Source organism: Dama dama, chromosome 9, assembly GCF_033118175.1.
Source record: "Dama dama isolate Ldn47 chromosome 9, ASM3311817v1, whole genome shotgun sequence".
Classification (NCBI taxonomy): Eukaryota; Metazoa; Chordata; class Mammalia; order Artiodactyla; family Cervidae; genus Dama; species Dama dama.
This window is the reverse complement of record NC_083689.1, coordinates 88274311-88283283: the sequence shown is the minus strand read 5'-3', so window position 1 is coordinate 88283283 and position 8973 is coordinate 88274311. Positions and strand designations below refer to the sequence as shown.

The following is an 8973-nucleotide window of genomic DNA, read 5'->3' as shown; positions in this document are numbered from 1 at the left end:
TGCTTGTTGATAGAATGGTCTATAAATGTGTATAAAATCTATTTGTTCCAATGTGTTATTTGAGGCCAGTGTTTCCTTATTGATTTTCTGTTCAGATGATGTGTCCATTGATTTAAATGGGTGTTAAAGTCCCTTACTATGATTATGTTGCTGTCAGTTTCTCCCTTTGTGTCTGTTAACATTTGCTTTATGTATTTAGGTGCTCTTATGTTGCATGGATATATATTTACAGTTTTATGTTTTCTTCTTGCATTGATCATTAGGTAACACCCTTCTTTATTACAGTCTTTGTGTTAAAGTCGTTTTTTCTAACGTAAGCATTGCTATCCTGGCTGTCATTTCCTTTCCATTTGGATGGAATACCTTTTCCGTCTACCATTTTCCGTCTGTGTGTATTTTTAGATCTGAAGTGAGTCTAGTGGGCAGCATATATATGGATCATATTTTTATATTCATTCAGCCACTCTATGACTTCTTTTTCAATTTTAAAGCTGTCTCTGCTTATTAACTAACCAGATTATAGAAATAATCATAATAGATATCTTAGTTTATCCTTCTATTAAACCTGTTGATCTGATCTTCCCTGTTGCCAGTATCTCTACCTTCTACAAAATGAGTGGTCTCTTTCTTCATTCCATCTCATGGAGAATGCAATTCGAAGGTCCAGAGGAAGTTGTTTGCTTCTTTGAAATGTTTTCCAACAGTAGAGATCTCATGAATCAGATCCTCCTTGGAGATAATGCCATATTTGCCACAGATCGAGCAATCAGCTTGTTATCTGTCAGGGCAAATTGCTTCTTGCTGATTTTGCCGTAACCATGCTTGTAGATAAATTCATTTACTGACTTCAGGTTTGGGTACTCCCATACAATATATGGTTCCACAATTCTCAGCATGTTAATTGAAGCCTTGTTGACTTTACAGAGGTGCCATTGAAGATCTGATGGAGGCAAAGAAGCTGCAACACTTTTAAACCTTGGGTTCACACCATTGATACCTCTGATCCTGATGACAAATGAAGATTTGGGTTCAGTGGGTACATAAAAGTTGCTGCTTTTTCTTGCCATCCTATTCATTCAAATTTCAGTTTTATACATCTGCTTGTACTCTATGTGACAGGGCTTAGCTCTTTCATAGGTAAGCGTTCTCCTTGCCTTTCAAGGCATCTTTTGGGCAAGCTTCTTTCTCAGGTGCTTAATCTTAAGCTCTGCAAAATTCTTTCACTTTTTCTTAAGGGTTTCTGGCACAACAGGAACCTTCTTTTTCTTCTCTTTGGCATCCTCCGTGGTCCAGCTGGGAAGAGCACCCAGTGACTTTTCACTGGAGTGTCTAGTCCATTTACATTTGAAGTAATTATTAATAGGTGTGTACTTACTGCCAGTTGATAATTGTTTGGGGGTTGTTTTATAGTTCCTTTTTGTTCCTTCTTTTGTTCTTTTCCTTTATGATTAGATGACTAGTTGGTTCTTAGATTTTCTTCTCTTGTGTGTGTGTGTGTGTGTGTGTGTGTGTGTGTATTATAGATTTTGGGTTTGTAGTTACCATAAGGTCTATGTATATATATGGGAATCTTTCTATTTATACAAATGCATTTAAGTTGATTTTCTCTTAATTTCAAATGCACTTCAACAAACCTGCATTCTTACTCCCCTCTCCCCATGACTGATGTTTATGACATCATATTTTATACATTTTTGTTTTGTAAATCCCGTAACTACTTATTGTGGCTGTGTACAATTTTACTACTTTTGTCTTTTAACCTTCCTTCTAACTTTATATGTGGTTGATTTACTACATTTGCTGTGTGTTTGCCTTTATTAGTGAGCTTTTTCCTTTTGTAATTTTCACATTTCTAGTTGTGTCCTTCCCTTTTTCACTTATTAAAGTCCCTGTAATATTTCTTATAAAGCTGATTTGGTGGTGGTGAACTTTTAGATTTTGCTTGTCTGTAAAACTTTTTGATCTCTCCATCAAATCTGATGAAAGCCTCGCCAAGTAGAGTATTCTTGGTTGTAGGTTTTCCCCTTTCATTCCTTTAAATATATTGTGCCATCCACTTCCGGCCCGCAGAGTTTCTGCTGAAAAGTCAGATTACAGCCTTATGGGAATTCCCTTGTATGTAATTTGTTGCTTTTCCCTTGCTGCTTTACCATCCTCTTTATAGTCGACCTTTGCCCTTTTCATTACAGTCTGTCTCGGCTTGACCCTGTTTGTGTTGATACCGGGTGGGACTCTGTGCTTCCTAGACCTGGATATCTGTTTTCTTTCTCAAGTTGGGGAGGTTTTCAGATATTATGTTCAAATATATTCTCTGCTCCTTTCTCTTTTTTCTTTTTCTGGGATCCTATATTGTGAATGTTAATATGCTTGATGTCTTGGAGATTTCTTAAACTGTCCTAATTTTTTTTCTTATGTTCAGCTTCAGTGATTTCTACTCTTCTGCCTTCCAGCTTATTGATCCATTCTCATTCCTCTGTATCTTCTAATATATGTTGATTCCTCCTAGTGTATTTTTTTCACTTCAATTTTGTATTCATCAGCTCTGTTTGGTTCTTCTTTATGTCTTCTAACTCTTTGTTAAACTCGCTGCATTCATCTATTCTTCTCTCAAGTCTCTGCTAATCTTTATGATCATTACCATCTTCACTTCATGTAGTTCTTCTGAGGGTTTGTCTTATTCCTTCCTTTGAAACATGTTTTTCTGTCATCTCTTTTTGCCTAATTTGCTGCATCTATTCCGATGTATCTCATAGGTTGACTACATTCCCCAGCTTCGATAAGTGGCCTTTTTAGGAGACATCCTATGCATCTTAGTAGTACATTCCCCTCTGGTCTTCTGAGCTATATTCTGTAGTGCCCCCCCGCCCGCCCGTTTGGACTCTGTAGTCCTTCTGTTGTGGCAGGCTGACTACTGTGGGTGGTCTGGTAGGCATGGCTGACCCCTGGTCCAGTTGGCTGCCAGGCTCTGCTTTGTGCAGAGACTACTGGCCAGTGGTTGGCAGGGCTGTGTCATGAGATTGCTGGATATGGGACCCTGGGGGATCCCAGGGTTAGTTCTGGCCCACTGGTATGCATGAACAGGTTCTGGGGTGGGTAGTTGTGAGGTCAGGATTCCCAGTCAATTCCTAGTGTCAGCCTGCTGATACCTGGGGTCAATTCCTAATATGACTGGCTGCAGGTCCTAGGATGTCCCAAAGCTGGTACTATTCCACCGGTGAGTAGGGCAGGATCCCAGGCAGATGGTCAAGGGGCCCAAGGTAACTTGGAGCTGCTGTTGGCCTACTGTTTGGTGGGACCAGGACCCATAGCATCCTAGGGCTGCTGCCAGCTTGCTGGTGGGCTGGCTGGATCCCAACAGGGCAGGCTGAAGAGCTGTGGTGGGCCTGGGGTTGGTGTCTACCTGCTGATGGGTGGTGTCAGTGCCCACAAGATCCTGGGGCTGCCACCTGACCTCCAGTGGGCGAAGCCAGGTCCAGGTGCTCTGCCAGCCCCCCAGCAGACAGAGCTGGATCCTGGAGTCCCTGATTACAGACCCTGGGACACCTAGAGCAGGTGTTGACTCTCTTGTGGGTGAGGTCTTTTCCTGACAGAGCTGACTGCAGGACCCAGGTGGTCCCAAAGCTGGTGCTAGCCTGCTGGTGGTTGAGGCTGAATCCTGGGATGGCTGGCTGAGGGTCCAAGGTGTCTCAGGGTTGGTGTTGGCCTGATGGTGGGCAGGACTGGAGTCCTGTCATGGCAGGCTGTGGGACTGCAGTGGTCCCGGGACTGGTATCTGCCTGCTGGTTGGTGGAGCTGGGGCCCGGGGCATTCCAGGGCTAATTCCTGCCCACTGGTGGGTGGGCTGACCCTGAGGCTAGTGCCAGCTCACTGGTGGGTACAGTCAGGGAGCAGGGGGTCCCAGGGGTGATGCCTGCCCACTGTGCACAGAGCTGGGTCCTAAGGTCTCTGGATGCAGTGCCCTCGGGTCCCTGGGGTCCCTGGGGCTAGCGCCAGTGCATGGGTATGTGCTGCCGGGTCCTGCATCCTCTGGTGGACACGGCCATTCCTAGGGCAGCTATGGGCTCTCGGGGTTTAAGGCAGAAGGCCTGCTGGCTGATGGGGCTGTGTTTCTGCCCAGTTAAATACCTGGGTTGAACATTCAAGTACTGCTGATGCCAGCAAACTGGTGGGCAGAGTTGGGTCCTAGTCGTAATACCTGCATCTCATAGTTCTCCTGCATTGCAGGTGGGTTCTTTACCACTAGCATCACCCGGGAAGCCAGTAATAAGCTAGAGGGAGGATTCCAAGATGTGACTTACCAACGCCAGTGTCCACATGCTAGAGCAGGCTACTGCTAGCTTCATGTCCCCATGTTCCTATAAAATGACTTGGCCTCACTTTGTGGTGTAGGTCCTTCTTTTGGTATAGCAACAATGTTAAGATAGAGTCAAGTTTTAAGGATGCAAAAAAAACTAAGAAACAACTTAAATGGTACTTCATAAACCTAAGAAGTTGATGACTTGCTGGGTGTTTGCAGAATTGTTCTGTTTTAAAGAAGAAAGGAAGATGCTCTTCCCAGAGTTCGAGTCTGCTGATGCGTATTTGTAAAAGAAAAGTTGCTTTTGTAGATAGTAGCCTGGGAAATAATTTCCTGGCAGTCAAGTGCTATAACCCATGTACCAGATAGACTGTCTTTGTCAAAGAATGAAAATTCTGTCTATAAGACAAATTATTATATCTATTGTCTTTTTTGTCCACAAGAGAAAATAAAGTTATAGAACCTCAAGTCATAAATACACGGATCATAGCTTGTGGGCTTTGTAACATTTTATCAACTATAAAAGAAATCTAGTGAAGCGAAATGTGTGCATTTTTTGGTTACTCTTTTATACTATCCTCAAACTATTATTTGTCAGTAGCCAAACAAAACTATCCATGCTAACCAAAGGTGAGGAGGTTCAACTTGTTTATCAAGAGAGAAATATTTTATTGCTATGTTTTCCACGCTGAAGTCAACTGATAAGCTTTAAAAGAGGAAATCCACTCATGCTAAGAATATGATAGAAATTATCTTCAGGCTTAAACTTCCTTCTTGGTAGAGGCATAGAGAAGAAAATTTTCAAAATGCGTCTTTTTTTTTTTTGCATTATACTATGTTTTACATGTACATATACATTTAACAAATAAAGAAAAGTCCAAATTTTTAAAAAACTGTGTTGATGGATTAAAACAAAAGCATGTGTCCCCATCATTTTTATTTAGCTATAGGTCTACTACCCTGACAAGTCTAATCTGAACTATAGTCATAGCTTTTGCCCCAACCCACAATATGTCTTTTGGAGAGTCACTTCATATCTCTGTGTCTTACATGTATATCTGACAAGATGAAGGCATTAAAGTGGACAATAAATAAAGATCTTCTTAAAAGCAGACTTTAAAGTTAAGCTCTGATGGTTTCTGATTCCACATTCATACTCATGAATATCCTGGATATTATAAATGACTCGAACTTAGGATCCATCTAACTGTCTTCACCCTGATGGATGCCCATTTCCTTTTTGATTTTTCCTTTCTTCTACCATCTCCCTTTCAATATAGCATTGAAAGATGCTTGTCTCCGCAGTAGAAATCACTCTTCCTTCTCTTTCATAGTCAGCACTATCTGTTAAACTAACAAAAAGGCCAAATAACTTCTGATTGCTGATCTACATTTATTCTTATGACTGCTTGTATACGTCCTCCTCTTTCTAAAGTTTCAGATTTAACAGGAATACTTGGTAGTAGGTAAAAAAACTTAGTGGTGGCTTTATTCTAACATTGATATAACAATTACTTATCCATGTAGAAGGAAAAGGCAGTTAGGTTTCTACCAATATCATAAGCAAAAGTCCAATACTGAAGAAATAAAATTAAGTGTGAAGGGTAAACGTTTCTAGAGAAAATATGTTTATGACATCATAGAAAGGATTTCTTAACTAAGACATAAAAAGATATATTCATTAGGCAAAAAGTTTGGGAGAAAAATAGGACCTCAGGATATGGATGAATTTTTTAAGCAATGCACAAAAAATAATTATAAATTATAAGAAGAGACTGCTAACTTTAACTGCATTAAAATTAAGACTTTCTATTCCTCAAAATACATATGAAGGAAACAAAAATATACTACAAACTGAAATATTTTCAGCAGAGACATTTTGTTTGAAAATGATTAGGAACTAGGTACCAAAAAACTCATAAGTAAAAAGAAGACAAAAGAAGATTTAGTGGAAAACTAGGCCACAAAAAGGAAGCTGATATTTCATAGAAGAGAAAATATGCACAGCTTATAAACATAGCAAAAGAGTTTCATAACAATTATTAGTTGTTAGGAAAATGTAAATTACAAATAATTTGCTATCATTTAACATTATCATTGGCATAAATTTACAATCTTACAATATCATGTATTGGCCTCAGTGCAAACTATCAAGGAATCTTAGACACTTGGTGTGAACATATACATAATATAAGAAATCACTAAGAAAATTATAAGTAATATAAGAAATTGCTAAGAAAATTGTCTGTAACTCTGATATAGATAACATAAAAGCATAATATCAGCTATAAAATAATAATAGAAAGCCAAAGTTTACTGGAAAACATTTTTTTACTGAGAATATAAAATTATAATTCATATTATTTAAACTGAGTTTCTTTCCCATTTGCTGCAAATAAGTTATTTTCCATTTTTCTGGCTAAACCTTAATGTGGTAGAACTTTTTCCCTGCAGAACAAGATCTTTTAAAAATGTATAGACATATATCGCCAGTTCCAGATCAGATTTTTTCCTGTGTTCCTGCAAGAGTCTTGCCTTTGTTAGCATTTTCGCTACCTAAACACCTTCTTTTTTCATAAGACTCAGTTCATTCCATTCATCAAGGCCCAGCTCAAATCTACTTAAATCTACTGGGAAGTGCCTCTGCCTCCTTTCCTGACAATACCAGCTCCTACCCTTGAAGCTGATTTTCAGTCTTCAGTTCAGTTCAGCCACTCAGTCATGTCTGACTCTTTGTGACCCCATTGACTACGGCACGCCAGGCCTCCCTGTCCATAACCAACTCCCAGAGTTTATTCAAACTCATGTCCATTGAATCGGTGATACCATCCAACCATCTCTTCCTTTGTCGTCCCCTTCTCCGCCCACCTTCAATCTTTCCCAGCATCAGGGTCTTTTCGAATGAGTCAGTTCTTTGCATCATGTGGCCAAAGTATTGGAGTTTCAGCTTCAACATCAGTCCTTCCAGTGAATATTCAGGACTGATCTCCTTTAGGATGGACTGGCTGGATCTCCTTGCCAGCCAAGGGACTCTCAAGAGTCTTCTCCAACACCACAGTTCAAAAGCATCAATTCTTCATCACTCAGCTTTCATTGTAGTCCAACTCTCACATCCATACATGACTATTAGAAAAACCATAGCTTTGACTGGATGGAGCATTGTTGGCAAAATAATGTCTCTGCTTTTTAATATGCTGTCTAGGTTGATCATAGCTTTTCTTCCAAGGAGCAAGCGTCTTTTGATTTCATGGCTGCAGTCACCATCTGCAGTGATTTTGAAGGCCCCCAAAAAAGTAAATTTTGTCACCGTTTTCATTGTTTCCCCATCTATTTGCCATGAAGTGATGTGACTGGATGCCATGATCTTAGTTTTCTGAATGTTGAGCTTTAAGCCATCTTTTTCACTCTCCTCTTTCACTTTCATCAAGAGGCTCTTTAGTTCTTTGCTTTCTGCCATTAAGGGTGGTATCACTTGCATATCTGAGGTTATTGATCTTTTTCCAGTCTTCAGAGCTCTCAAAATTCTTAGGTCTCCTCTATAGTTATTTATGGTCTTTTTTCCACCCACTACATTATAAATCCTTAAATGTAGAATTCACATTTGATTTGTTTTTGAGTTCCTACGTCCTCTAAGAAAAGCAATTTGTTTATAGTAGGAGTTCTAAAAAATACTGATTGGCTCAGTAAATGAAGCAAATGAGGGTATACTGGTAATATACCACCAATTATTCGTTGCTGTTTGTTTTCATATCTCACAGGACACTTTCATCCCTGTACATGTAAAGATCTCATTCTTCCATTAGTCTGATCCATTTTATAATAGATAATTTTTCACTTGAATTCACAAATTGGTTATTGTTAATCGCTGACAATTTGGACTTGTTCAAGTTATCTAATGAGAATAGGTTCTCAGAAATCGTGTTTGACTATTAATAGAATTAATAAATGGTAAGTAGGGGAATCACCAAATGAAACACTTGTCTCAAACTTTTTTGAGAATAGAAAGCTTATAAATGAGTTTGTGAGCTCACATAATACTTCCTTATTTATTCCAAATATCTTTGTACTTGTGATATCCTTGGAAATTATTACAAATTTGCTTGTGATTCCTGCTACTCGGTCTTTCTAAAAGTGATCTCTAAATATTACAGCAAACAGGGAGAAAAAGGCATTTTCTTGACTCAGCCAGTTGGCAGAGCTAAACCATTCATACCCTTTCTTTCTGTTTTTTCTCTGTAATAGCATTCAGAAAAGGCAAATATCTCTCTATAATTGAGGAGATTGGAATTAAATCTCCTCTAAAAAAAAATTAATGGTTTCCTCAGTTTAGTCACTCAGTCCATAATGTATATTTACATCCCCCAGATTTTGGTTATAAAGAAATTCAGCAAAATCTGGTTTCTGCAAGATATTCTCAATTCTGCTATTCTAACTCAACAACCTGATATACTAAATCTGCAAAGAATTTTTTTTCCAAGAATATCTTTGGAATTAACAGAATTAGCTAAATTTGCCACTGCTTTCTAGTCTCTGAAATCATATTATCATCAACTTAGTGATGATCTCTGGGAAGAACCTTGGAAAAGTTCTTATGATTATTGATTATTGAAACATTTTTTCAGGAGCACCTATTATTGAATCCGGAAAAATTGCCAATTTATTAACTTTTCCAGATA

The 8973-nt window shown here is 38.9% G+C and overlaps 1 pseudogene; it reads right to left on the bottom strand.

Annotated features, from left to right (window-relative positions):
* Window positions 1-543: 543 nt before the first annotated feature.
* Window positions 544-4343, bottom strand: LOC133062912 (large ribosomal subunit protein uL30-like; annotated as a pseudogene).
* Window positions 4344-8973: the final 4630 nt, after the last annotated feature.